The following is an 11,068-nucleotide window of genomic DNA, read 5'->3' as shown; positions in this document are numbered from 1 at the left end:
GTTTGGATACTATGTGTCAAAATCTCAGAAAGGAACTGTCATGTTTTATATGTTGGCGTATAAATGCAGACTGTCCAATGTGCATATACAAAATGCTGGACCACTCGCAGCCTAACCGTTAAGTACCAGCGACGTCCGTCACTCTTCGTTAATGACAATCACTTAAAAACAAGACAGGAATTACGTAGTGAACTACATGGGCTTGACATCTGGACTCAGGTACCTCGCAAAGAGCCACTGCTCACAAGACTATATGAATCTGTGGCTTCAAGAGATCAAGATATACAGAAACCGAACAGGTTAGAGGTATGTGACGTGATCCGACAGTCAGCCATTTTGTCTCTTCTCAAAACACGCAAGGCGTCGAGCGCACTTGCGGCCCAGATGCGTGGAGGATAATGCTCAGGCTGGAAGTTGATGTTCCTTCGGGAAAATGTTTTGTATGCTTCGACTTTGGCTCACTTATTCATACTGCCACGAATGTAAACCACAAGATTTGCTTCAGCACCATGGATGATCAAGTGTTGTCCCCGTCACCATTTCTCCATGATCAATACCCGCCTCTGTAGAGGAAGCTGTTAACTCCACCTAGTGCTGTGACTCTCAAGCGGACCACTTAGAATCCTGGTGCTGGATGGAATTTCCATTGCCAGTGTCTGGCTGGCAACGGGAGGACAGGCAATGTCATAAGGTTCCTGACCACAAGTTTTTGTGCCAGTGCCACGAAATTACTTCGAACCTCTCCACAGTCATGAAACGAGAGCATGTGGCACAGCTGATAATGATCCGTCCTTCGGATAGAGACGTTAATCTCGACGGGCCCCTTGTCGCTAGGCCGGCCGTGGTGGCCGAGCGGTTCTAGGCGCTTCAGTTCTGAACCGCGCTACTGATACGGTCGCAGATTCGAATCCTGCCTCGGGCATGGATGTGTGTGATGTCCTTAGGTTAGTTAGGTTTAAGTAGTTCTAAGTTCTAGGGGACTGATGACCTCAGATGTTAAGTCCCATGGTGCTCAGAGCCATTTTTGAACCTTATCGCTATTCGATATCAATAGGCTACATACCAGCACCGGGTTTCGCCTTCTGTCTTCTCTCGCCATTGCACAACAGAGAAACGTTGCACCAACTGTACACAGATCCAGTAAAGTCACGTAAACGCAACATATGCGATTCGACTCAACATTCACGTACCGTGAAGAAATGGGTGAATGGCAATTTACTCATCCATTCGCTGGCCACTGGGCACCGATCATCGAGATCTGGAAGTAACCAGTGGTCTTGAAGTTTCTACGTATTTGGGAAGTGGCCAGTCGTCCATATGAAGCTGAAAACATGGATGAAACTGGAGAAATTGTCTAGAGATCAAGTACGAATAACACTGTATACATCGTATTAAAAGACCAAATGACCAAAGAATCGAAAATAATGTCTTTGTAATTATTCTTCAGTTTGGAAACTCGCTACGAACTTCTTCAGGGTTTTCAACCAGCGTGTTCAGAATACATAACTGTTGGCTCTGAGCACTATGAGACTTAACATCTGAGGTTATCAGTCCCCTAGAACATAGAACTACTTAAACCTAACTAACCTAAGGACGTCACACACTTCCATGCCCGAGGCAGGATTCGAACCTGCGACCGTAGCGGTCGCGCTGACCGTAGCGGTCGCGCTGTTACAGACTGAAGCGCCTAGAACGGTTCGGCCACCACGGCCGGCACAACTGTTAATACTGTCACAACTTCAACGTCACCACATATGAGTGATGCTCACAACCATGCATCTGTACGTAACTAATCACACACAAATTCGTAGGAAATTAATTTTCCGTTCTCAGGAAATAATTTTTAAAGTATCACTGGTAAACAAAATCTCAAAAATCTGCTGTTATTATCAAAAAATTATGGGTTTTTTTGACATTAAATATTACCGTTCATTTATTTCAGGTGTTTAAATAATTTATGGGTTTGCTGCCGCGTGACGTCGTCGACCACCGCCGATATTTCGACGTGTGCACACCCCGCCATGCTCAAGGCACTACTGCAAGGAGGAAGTAATTTGCAAGGGAATTTAATACCTCAGTTCACAGAGGAAAAACAAGGAAGATACCACACACAGGACAAGTAACTGCAGAGTCAACACACAACCAAAGATAACCAACATCAGAAATATCGATAGTGACTATTAATCAGCAGGTGAGGTAGCATCAATTCTGTCCCTCTGTTTTTTGATGAGAGACAGAGCCGGATTCCAAGCAGTATTTAAACTAAATCCACCATCTCTGTTTATAAGGTTGCAACGAAGTGGCACCTAAGTCTACGGCCTTTTTGCCTTACGCAGGGCGCATTTTCGAAAGGATTGGCCGTATTGTGCGGAAATATGATGTGAAATGGGTTTCTCGATCACCTTCTAAGATTAAGGCCCTGTTGGCGTCCGTAAAAGATAATCTTGGTTTGCGTTAGGCTGGTGTCTATCACATTCCTTGCAGTTGTGGCATGTCATATGTTGGTCAGACAATCAGGACTGTAGAACGTGTATTGAACATAAGCGTCACACAAGCTTACAACAGCCGAGCAAATCCGGTACTGCACAACATTGCCTTGACACGGGTCATCCTAAGGAATACAACAACACGGAGATTCTGGCTTGCACGTCCAGCTATTGGGATAGTGTTATTAAGGAAGCTGTTGAAATCAAACTATCAGCAACCTCATAAACAGAGATGGTGGATTTTTTGTAAATGCTGCTTGGAATCCGGCTCTGTCTCTCATAAAAAAGAGGGAGTGAATTAGTGCTACCTCACCTGCTGACTAATAGCCACTATCGATATTTATGATGTTGGTTATCTTTGGTTGTGTGTTGACTCTGCGGTTACTTGTTCTGCATGTGGTATCTTCCTTGTTTCTTCTCGGTGAACCGAGGTATTAAATTCCCTTGTACATTGCTTCCTCCTTGCAGTTGTGCCTTGAGAATGGCGGGGTGTGCTCCTGTCGAAATATCGGCGGTGGTCGACGACGTCACTCGGAAGCAAACCCTTAAGTTATTTGAACCTTCAGTTCGCCGGGAAAAGTTAAGGTCTCACATTTTCAGGTGTTGCTAGGTACATACAACTCTTAAACGAACCATTCCTGAGATACTTTTCACCAAACCTACTACGTACTTAAACTGGAGATATTTAACCTGAATCAGACACGAAATGTGTGCCTTCTTTCAGTAAATAACGATTGGTAAGTGACTTAAAGAAACCTTCGCCAAACCTTGTACTGAATATGTAACGTCTTTCTGCTTTTCCATTATGTAACTGTAGGAGTAGGGTCTCTTCTTATTGGCACAACAATAAAACGACGTCATTCAGAAGAAAGTTCATCTAAAGGTCATATTCACAGTTCTCTGTGACAGATAGAACAACCATCAGATCGAATAAGTGTTATTCTTATTTCATGTAGTTACCAGACCTAGTAATAAGGGACGTGAACGGCGGCACATAATGAGTGATCACTGTCAAGGACGCGCCACGTGATCGACTAAGACAGCATTGTGAGCATCTGACGGAGTTTGAAACGGTCTTCTCGTAGGTCTCCATTTTGTTCGCTGGTTGAATCATGCAACATTAAGATCTCCGGATCATTCGGCTGGGACAGTGGGCTGGCGTTGGACTGCGTGCGAACGTCAGGGCAGGCACATATCTCGTCATGGTTTCGGTAGACCGCACCTGTCCATGAAGTGAGGATCGCCGTATTGCTCGTCAAGCACACAGTAACTCCTTCACATTTGCGCCTGCAATCCGAGAAGGAGTAACTATCTCCCAGAAAAATTCTGTGTCCTGTCGTACAGGGTGGAGGCTGGCGGCAGCAGGACTAGAGAATTCACGACCCACGCGTGGGCTGACTTGAACAACACAGTCCGCACAAATGGTGCCTTTTGGAGCGGTGTCGTCACTGGGAGTGACGGACTCCTGACGGATTGCTTGACAAAGTGTTCAGCGATGAGTCGCGAATTCCTCTACTCTGGGTGACCACCGTCGGTGGGTGTGTAGGCGACCTGGAGATAGGTCTCATTCATTGAAAGACTTGCAGAGGCACAGCGATGCTACTCTTCGCGTTATGGTATGGGGAGCCATCTGGCATGGCTTCAGTTCACGGCTGGTAGTGGTTGAGGAAACTGTGACGTCACAACACAATGTCATGGACATTCTACGTCCTTCTGTGTTAACTCTCATGCGACAGTTGGCGTCGTACCGTTTTCCAGTTCGACAACGCTCGCCCACAGACAGCCTGTGTCTCTGTCGACGACCATGTAGTGCTGAGGTACTCATGGCGATAGGAGGATCCCCTCCCTGTCCGCAACAGAACATGTGTCCAACCAGCTCGGACTCGAACTCCGCCATTATCCAGGATACAAGCACCTGTCACAAGACTTGTCTGCGAGTTTGCCTCCGGAGAGGTTACAAACACTTTGTGACACCTAACCCAATCATTGCATGCACGCAGACCAGAGCCGGTGCAATGTCATATTGCCAACTTCATTGTAAATTACATTCGGTAATCACTGAAATAACACATCCTCTTAACCCCTGCAGTATTAACTTCAACATCAGGCAGCCATATGAAATTGTAGAAAAATCAATTTCATGTGCCATTTAGTGTCTTAGAAATTGAACGAAAAGTATTAAGTGGAAAAGAAACGCACGGATCGGATAGGCGCTTGTTTCTAATTTCTTTTAAGGGGCAAGAGAACCTCCACCGCATAACTAAATACACGAGTAGATAGAATTTTGCTTCACTTACCGCATTTTTTATAGCAAGAAAATCGGAAAACTCGCGTGTTGCGAATTTCGGCCTGCCTTGATGGCCACTCACACTGTCATGGCCACAGCCGCGTGTAGCGTCAGTAAAACGTGTTCAACCGGTCCTATTACTAACGACCTCAGCCGTCAATGTAGCGTACCAGTTTTTGCAAGGACAGAGCCGGCAGTCTCTTTCCGACGGTCCTGGAGATTGAAGGTCTGGCTCTGCTACTGAATACGATTTGTGCGGTGAGTCTAACGCCTTGCCCAGTGTTTTGTTTTCAACCTCGACTTATTACTACCGCTGTTAGAAATGCAGTGATAATAAACTCACATAGCTTGGTAGTATATGATCTTTAGGCTAGACGCGACTGAATCGTACAGTTACAGTCTGTTGATTGACCGTGATTCTACGTTTAGCGAGGCTGCATTCAAAGTAGTCACTAAGTAAATCGAGCCCTCCACGCGATAGTAAATCATATGATGTCATAGGGATCACCTAAATATCAGATCACTCTCAGTTATTTGCGGTTCAGTAGTCTAAAATTTATTTAACGGCAAAAATAAGAGCAGTAGTAAAAGGCATTCCTGTTGCTGATGGATTGCTGTTAGAGGAAACGTATAAAATGTTGGGACATGTAAGGGATCACAAGAGATAACCGCCTCATATCCGAGAAACACGAACGTGCAGTTGGTTACAACTTCTAAAATTATTAGTCTGGAACCGCAAGACCGCTACGGTCGCAGGTTCGAATCCTGCCTCGGGCATGGATGTTTGTGATGTCCTTAGGTTAGTTAGGTTTAACTAGTTCTAAGTTCTAGGGGACTAACGACCTCAGCAGTTGAGTCCCATAGTGCTCAGAGCCATTTGAACCATTATAAAATTACTGCCTGCTGATGTTACAAACCAACGCGATTTGTAGTTACGTGATCTAAAGTGTATTTCATGCATTTCTAAGCAGCTAGTTATTAATAAAATGCATCAATGTTACTTATAATCAGTCTTGATTGCAAAATTTTTATTCATATGACCGGTTTCGGTTCATCCAGAACCATCTTCAGATCTGTAACGATAATGGTACTAATTTACTATTTCACGATTACAAATCTTTTTCATCCTATCTAATCAACATCATATGTACCAAAACGTATCCGATATTTCGGTTACAGCAGTAACCCGTCCAAATTCAGCAACTTTCACATGCTGTGTCACATAAAATTTGTAGGCAGAATGCACGTCATTTATATTTATTAAAACACTATTACCGACAGGTGGCGTCTGGTACATTTGTTACATTCCATTTGCACATATTGTATTCAGTAGATTTTTTTGATTAACTTTGATCTCCAAAAATAAATAATTAAAATCTGTGGATGTCAAGGTTAAAATCGGTACTTATGAAAATTAAAAAACACAGTAAAATTATCATTTATATACGATCTAAAAAACATAGGGCGATTTCTGTATCTATGGCGCTGGTGTAGACTTGTTTTCCTCTACGGTCTGCTTCCGTGGTTCCCGACATTTCGGTGCTGTGCCGCGATCCGCTCAGTTGTCTGATGTCCATCGCCGTGGGCAAGAGGGTCGCGCAGGAAGCCTATTTTAACGTCGGACCCCACATCAATAAATGTCAGAGATTGCTAATAACAAAAGAAATCCACTTCTGTTCATCTCATCGACGACAAGTTGCTGTAAACAGTATCTACCATAAAACATGAAGGAGTAACTATGCAGATGGCCGTGCGGACTAACGCTCGGCTTTCCGGCGGGAAGGAGCGCCTGGTCCAAGGCACGAATCCGCCCAGTGGATTTGTACTGAGGTCCGGTGAACCGACCAGTCTGTGGATAGTTTTTAGGCGGTTTACCACCTGCATCGGTGAAAGCGGGCTGTTTCTCCTTATTCCGCCTCAGTTACAGTATATCACCGACTGCTGCGCAAACAAGTTCTCCATGTACGCGTACACCACTATTACTCTACCACGCAAACATAGGGGTTACACTCGTCTGGTGTGAGACGTTCCCTGGGGGGTCCACCGGGGGCCGAACCGCACAATAACCCTGGGTTCGGTGAGGGGCGGCGGAGGGGTGAAGTGGAATGTGGTAGTCGTCGTGGGGTTATGGACCACTGCGGCTGCGGCGGGGACGGAGCCTCTCCGTCGTTTCTAGGTCCCCGGTTGCAATAGAATGAAATACAACTACGCAGAGCGAACTTAAGTAGAATGACCACAAAGCACGAAGAGTAGGAAAAGTAGATGCCAGACTGACATGTTTGCTTCTCGCAGGGGAACCTCCCCATCGCACCCCCCTCACATTTAGTTGTAAGTTGTCACACTGCATAGGCCTTGAAAAACTGAACACAGGTCAATCGAGAAAACAGGAAGAAGTTGTGTGGAACTACGAAAAAAATAAGCAAAATATACAAACTGAGTAGTCCACGCGCAAGATAGGCAACATCAAAGAGAATCTGCGCTCAGGAGCTCCGTGGTCCCGTGGTTAGCGTGAGCAACTGCGGAGCGAGAGGTCCTTGGTTCAATTCACGCCTCTAGTGAAAAGTTTAGTTTTTTTATTTTCAGACAATTATTATCTGTCCGTCCGTCCGTCCGATGCTTGGTAACTGCGCCGTAGTACGGGGACGCTACACCTAAACGGAAAAATTTGAAAAAGTTAAAACCATATGTTTTGACAGAGCACAGGGAAAACTGTGCGACTGTGAAACTGTTGTATTCATTTGTTGCAGTTTGTGTGACAAACTCTTATGTTTTCATCACTTTTTTGGGAGTGATTATCACATCCACAAGAAAACCTAAATCGGGCAAGCTAGAAGAATCTTTTTACCCATTCGATAAGTGTACAATTTAGGTGGGTCGACAACATATTCCTGTTATGTGACGCACATGCCATCACCAGTGTCGGATAGACTATATCAGACGTATTTTCCTGTGGAGGAATCGGTTGACCTATGACCTTGCCATCATATGTTTTCGGTTCCTATTGGAGAGGCACGTCCTTTCGTGTACTAATCGCACGGTTTTGCGGTGCGATCGCAAAACACAGACACTAAACTTATTACAGTGGACAGAGACGTCAATGAAGAACAGATCATAACTTTACGAAAATAAAGAAAGTAAACTTTTCAGTCGAGGGAAGATTTGAAACAAGATCCTCTCGTTCCGCAGTTGCTCACGCTAACCACAGGACCACGGCGCTCCTGAGCTCAGACTCTCCTTCCTGTTGCCTATCTTGCGCATGGTCTACTCAGTTTGTATATTTTACTTGTGTTTTTCATGTTTCCACACAACTTCTTCCTGTTTTCTCGATTGATCTGTGTTCAGTTTTTCAAGGCCTATCCACTGTGCCAACTTATAATTAAATCTGAGGGGGGTGCGATGGGGAGGTTCCGTTGTCAGTACTTTGTTCTTTACTGAAAATAATATTACTACCGTTGCCAAGGATCCAATCAATAAATTCAATTCAGTTCTTACAAAGAAAACAGATGACCACAACTTTGTACTGGACGTTGGGGAAAAGGTGATTTGAGGATGATAAACATTGCTGTTTCTGCCTGACGCTCATATGTCAGTGTGAATAAACATACCAAATGTGTTAGACAGAATGTAGATAGGAAATTCGCCCCTACCTACAAACTGAACAAATTTTTAATTAAGAAATTAAAAGAAAGTCATGGATTTGAAAATTCACTCAACTTAAAAAACGCTCTGGAACTTGCATTAATTTTACAAAACACAGTCATTTCTAATGACGCCACTTGTGTATCATTCGGTATTAAGAACATACATACTAACATCCTTGTTAAATAATGCCTAGATATAATGAAAGAAAACTTATTATCGCACCAGAAATTGAGCCAGGCTGAATTTGTGGGAGGTCGCGTATCCTTCGTTTTCCAGGGGAACAGCTCCTTGCCACTTGTACTGCAAGGCTGAGACAACCTGGCGGATGCTCCATTTTGCTTTGGGGAATATACACCTGGGCATCCATGGGTCGAGTCGAACTCGTGTAAGACACCATGACGGCCAAGGTGTGTGCTACACTGGTTGCAGATCCTGTACACCCCCTCATTATGATCATGTTTCCAGACGGCAAAGGCATTTTTAACAAGATGAAGCGCCATATCACGAAGTCCTGGAGTATGATGGAGTGGTTCGAGAAACACAGTGGCGAGTTCAAATTGATATCCTAACCTCCCATCTCACCAGATCTGCACCCGATCGAACGCATCAAGGACACGATAAAACGTAGATTCAGATGTCATCGCCACCCTTCCCGGAATTTTCGGGAATCGAGCGCCTTGGGTGTGCAGATATGGTCCGAACTCCATCCAGAGACCTAGCAAGATCTCATTGCTTTCAAGCCACGACGCGTCGCCTCCGTTATTCTTGCGAAATCTATTAGGTACGTGTTCCTCATGTACGGGCTGGTAAGTGTGACACACCATATGGTGATCACGTAGGACACTCAAAGCTCTACATTACCAGCATCAAGCACAAGACGATTCTTCACAGTGCCTCTAAAGGCAAAAAGCTAGATAGTCTTGAGAACTAACAGATATATAGTCATAAGTAGCGACATAGCAATAATAACCTTGACGACCAGTTAAATTTTACAGTTAAAGGTATCTTTCAAATATTTCATGATGTAGTGTAGTGGCACATTTTTACCTCAGCTTCTCTTATTAGCCTTCACAGATAATATTGTTAAAAATGTACCATTAAATGTTGTAGTCCAAATACCGGTTTTTGTGGTTTACAAGTCTCGTCACACTTAACAATGAGCTATGGGTCGAGGTTTATACTCGACATTTCACGTTACCACAGAGCTGAAGGTCATCTTGTTTCACATGTCTTAAGCTGGATCATGCGTGGGTCATTTTTTGGCCGTGATCTCTATGTAATTACGTCGTAGATTTGTCCTTACTTGTATCCATGGGCAATATACCGCGTAATTACACCTCTTAGTTATAGCTATACACCTATTTCATCTGAACATCTTAGCGTCTTAATGAATTTTCCTTGTCAGCGTTATTATATTACCATTTTAGTTTCGAGATTTTAGTGTTTTCCCAAAACGTTGCTGGCCATTGTTTCCGAGCGGATCTAGGCGCATCAGTCTGGAACGGCGCGACCGCTACGGTCGCAGGTTCGATTCCTGCCCCGGGCATGGACGTGTGTGATATCCTTAGGTTTAAGTACTTCTCAGTTCTAGGGGACTGATGACCGCACATGTTAAGTCCCATAGTGCTCAGAGCCATTTGAACCATTTGACCCCTAAATGTTGCATAGACCAAAATCATACGTAAACCTCGGGCTAATTACCAGATGACCTCCTGTGATATTTGACTGCATGTGTGGTTCGGGGACGGTTATGATTGGTTGGTTGGTTGGTTGGTTGGTTTGGGGAAGGAGACCAGACAGCGAGGTCATCGATCTCATCGGATTAGGGAAGGACGGGGAAGGAAGTCGGCCGTGCCCTTTGAAAGGAACCATCCCGGCATTTGCCTGGAGCGATTTAGGGAAATCACGGAAAACCTAAATCAGGATGGCCGGACGGGGGATTGAACCGTCGTCCTCCCGAATGCGAGTCCAGTGTCTAACCACTGCGCCACCTCGCTCGGTCGGTTATGGTAAAAAACTGTTTAATGAAGGGTTGCCTCATCGTCACCTACAGAATAAGTTTATGGGGCTCTATACTGTGCAATCTCGCAGTCAGATAGTTTTCCACTGTGCAAGCATATTGTCAACAAATGTTGCTGTGTGATTACTTTTCTTGTATCCGACGTTGTACAAAGATATAATAGTGGAATACGGCTTAGGTTGTAGTCGTAACGAGATGTGGTCTTTTTTGACTCACCGTTGACTTCATTGTTTTTTAGAAAACATTTTAGTTTTATGACTGTATAACGGTTACAACTTTTTTTAGATTACGTAATTATATTCCCAGTTGACAATGATATGAATACACAAGAAAACTCTAGCTGCACTAAATGTCAACATGCTCTCTAGTAACGTCCACTGCGTGTCAGTTCAGCTGCGCTCTTGCATCAGTGATGTACCCTGAGATCTGTAGTATGGGACGGATAAATCTGGTGGAACATTTTCTAAATACTGATTTTAGCTTGGACATGTCAGTGTCAACTGTTCATCTAATAAAATGTGGAGTACATGCATAGCTCAAATTGGGCACATTTATAACAACATTACTCAGCTATGTGTACCAGTAATGAAACTTAGTATTATATTTATGACATGTGTGTTGGTTTTCAGAGTA

General features: G+C 44.2%; 1 protein-coding gene across 2 annotated transcripts in view; it reads left to right on the top strand.

Annotated features, from left to right (window-relative positions):
• The first annotated feature begins 4,968 nt into the window (after positions 1-4,968).
• The window catches only part of LOC126187953 (clavesin-1-like), a 50,414-nt gene continuing 44,314 nt past the window's right edge, over positions 4,969-11,068 (top strand). For both annotated transcript variants that reach the window (XM_049929329.1, XM_049929328.1), the window contains exon 1: positions 4,969-5,031. The gene's annotated coding sequence lies outside the window, so the exon portion shown is untranslated. The remainder of the gene's footprint in view (positions 5,032-11,068) is intronic.

The sequence above is a fragment of the Schistocerca cancellata genome, chromosome 5 (genome assembly GCF_023864275.1).
Source record: "Schistocerca cancellata isolate TAMUIC-IGC-003103 chromosome 5, iqSchCanc2.1, whole genome shotgun sequence".
In the NCBI taxonomy this organism is placed as follows: Eukaryota; Metazoa; Arthropoda; class Insecta; order Orthoptera; family Acrididae; genus Schistocerca; species Schistocerca cancellata.
The sequence above is the reverse complement of the archived record's forward strand: the minus strand, read 5'-3'. Positions and strand labels throughout refer to the sequence as shown.